The sequence below is a fragment of the Fukomys damarensis genome, unplaced genomic scaffold (assembly GCF_012274545.1).
Source record: "Fukomys damarensis isolate Sample0158 unplaced genomic scaffold, DMR_v1.0_HiC HiC_scaffold_39, whole genome shotgun sequence".
In the NCBI taxonomy this organism is placed as follows: Eukaryota; Metazoa; Chordata; class Mammalia; order Rodentia; family Bathyergidae; genus Fukomys; species Fukomys damarensis.
Window position 1 is genome coordinate 74,418,542 of NW_022900951.1, and position 2,724 is coordinate 74,421,265.

Below are 2,724 nucleotides of genomic sequence, written 5' to 3' on the forward strand. Positions count from 1 at the left end.
TTATTTTATATTTTTGTTTTGTTTTTACCAGTATTTTGTGTCCTATTAGTGGCCACTCTAATAGGCTTAGGTCATATCGCATTATCAATTTTAACTACATTTTTCTGGTAAATCTTTTCATGTCCTTGGCCATTTGTATATCTTACATGGAGAGTCTTTGTCTCTATTTTTCAAATCTTTATCTTTATTTTCTTTTTCTTTTTTAACACTGAGTTTATTTCACATCTATATTTTTGTCTCCCACCATGTCTAACCACCACTACTACTATGTCCTAACATAACATTCCATACATACTTAAAACTATGCAAAGAGTGGAGTTCCATCTTTAAAATCTGAACAGGCATTTTGGGCAACATGTTATTAACAATGAAACCTGGACAACATTTATAAATCGCAGTAGGGAATGTTCTCACTTTGCATTATAAAACATATAGCCAGATATCACCTGTGACAGAAATAAAATAATATGGAAACACACACACACACACACACACACACACACACACATATATATATAATTTTTTTTTTTTTTTGGTCTTGGGTCAGACTCAGGACCTTGTGCTTGCGAGGCAGGCATGGTACCACTGAGCTAAATCCCTGGACCCATGTTGGAAATTTTTAATGAACTATTTAAACTGTTTTCCTAAAGAGACCTTCCCCACTGCCAGAGATCTTCAATAGCCTCCTGGTCAGTCATTGCAAGTGATTCTTCACATAATTGATGAACTTGGAAACAGTCACATTTTTTTGTACTTGTTTGTATTTTTACTTTAACGTCTTCTTTGGAACTTAGTTCTTTGGGTGTTTCAAGAGGGTTTTTCTCCTGGTTTTGTGGAGGATTATTAGCCTTTTGATATTGGGATTGGTGGTTTTGAGGCTTTTTTGTGCATTTTTGTCTGGAGTATCTCATATTGATTCCTTCACTGAAACTTTCTCTTCAGTTTCCTTATCATCAAAATCATCATCATCTTTATCATCTTCTTCATCAGCAGCTAGTTTTAATATTTTCTGTAGAACTTTACTACCACTTCCAAGGGCTGATCTATTTCCAGATGTACAGCACTTAACAGTTTTACATCATCTTTCTCCTTCTCATCTGCCTCTGCATCTTCTTTTGCAGCTATTAAGTGTTGTTCACTAATATGCACAGGCCCCAAACCATACTTCAACCTTAAGACCAAAGGTAGTGGAATTTCAAAGCCCCCAAAGGAAACCATAGGCTGTACGGACATTTTCAAAGTTGTAAGGTTCTTTTAATTGGAATGGTTCACAATTCCTAGCCTCTGCTTTGCCAATATACACCAGCCCCTTCCTCCCATATCTTGTCCTTGCCTCCTTCAAATAATTCTTAAATCTCTCTAAAAGCATCAAGTAAATATATGAAAAAATGTTCCACATTACTGGTCATTCGAGAGATGCAGATGAAAACAACACTGAGATTCCACCTCACCCCACAAAGAATGGCTGCTATCAAGAAATCACACAATAACAAATGTTGGAGGAGTTGTGGGGAGAAAGGAGCCCTTCTCCATTGTTGGTGGGAGTGCAGACCAGTGCAACCACTATGGAAATCAATATGGAGATACCTCAAAGAGCTTGGACTGGAGGTTCCATTTGACTCAGCCATCCCTCTGCTGAGTATCTTTCCAAGAGAACTAAAAGAATCATATCACAGAGAAGTATGTGCACCCATGTTTATAGCGGCACAGTTTGTCATAGCTAAATCTTGGAAACAGCCCATTTGCCTATCAGTTGGAGACTGGATAAAGAAGATGTGATTTTTCTATAAAATGGAATACTACTCAGCCATAAAGAATGAGAAATCAGACTCATTCATAGGAAAATGGATATATATTGAGTATATACTCCTAAGTGAAATAAATAAGTCACACATGTATAAATACTGAATAGTCTCTCAGATGTGAAAAACTATAATGATACATAAGATCCTACTGATATAATTGACAATGTGAAATACGAAGAAAAAGGCTAAAGGTGTAGGGGAAATGGGAAGGGTAGGGGAAAGATGATAAGGAAAAAGAGAAAAAAATGAGAAAATGAAAAAATGGAAATGAAGTGTTTGTAAATAGGGAAGGGAGGAGGGTTTGAAGGGAGATCAGGGCAAAGGTGAAAAAAAGAGAACCCAGACCAGTCATGTAAAGGTACAAGATCCCAATGATAAATGTAACTGTACTGTATACCTAAAATGTACCAATAAACTCGATGAGAAAAAAAAAACTCTCAACAATAACTATTCAGCTCAAGTAAAATTTTTCCAGCATAGTCTGAGCATGCATCAAAATTTTTTCTTAACTATGACTATTGCCCATACCAACCACCTCCCTTACTGTTTTCTCTTTCACTTACCTTTCATTCTCTTCCCTTCACTTCTGCTTCCTCATTGTAGAGCAACTGCTAACAAATGAACATAGTTTGTAAGGTGGATAGATAAAGGGTGGAAGTGTAAATGTAAGATCTGTCATATATAAGTGAACCATGATAAGAAATGATGATGCTGTAATAACCAGAAGCAATTCTGCAAACCATAGGAACAGAATCCAAGGAAGAAATTAAAAATTTCTGAAAGTTAATGACAAGGTATTATACAACTGTTCAGAACCTCTGTGACACAATGAAAGCATTCCTAAGGAGGAAGTTTATTGCAATCAGTGCTCATATTCATAAAATATAAAAAGCTAAAAAAAAATAACCTTATGAGGAAT

The 2,724-nt window shown here is 35.9% G+C and overlaps 1 pseudogene; it reads right to left on the minus strand.

Moving 5' to 3' along the window:
* Window positions 1–644: 644 nt before the first annotated feature.
* On the minus strand, window positions 645–2,375 carry LOC117284768 (annotated as a pseudogene).
* Between the last annotated feature and the right edge of the window lie 349 nt (window positions 2,376–2,724).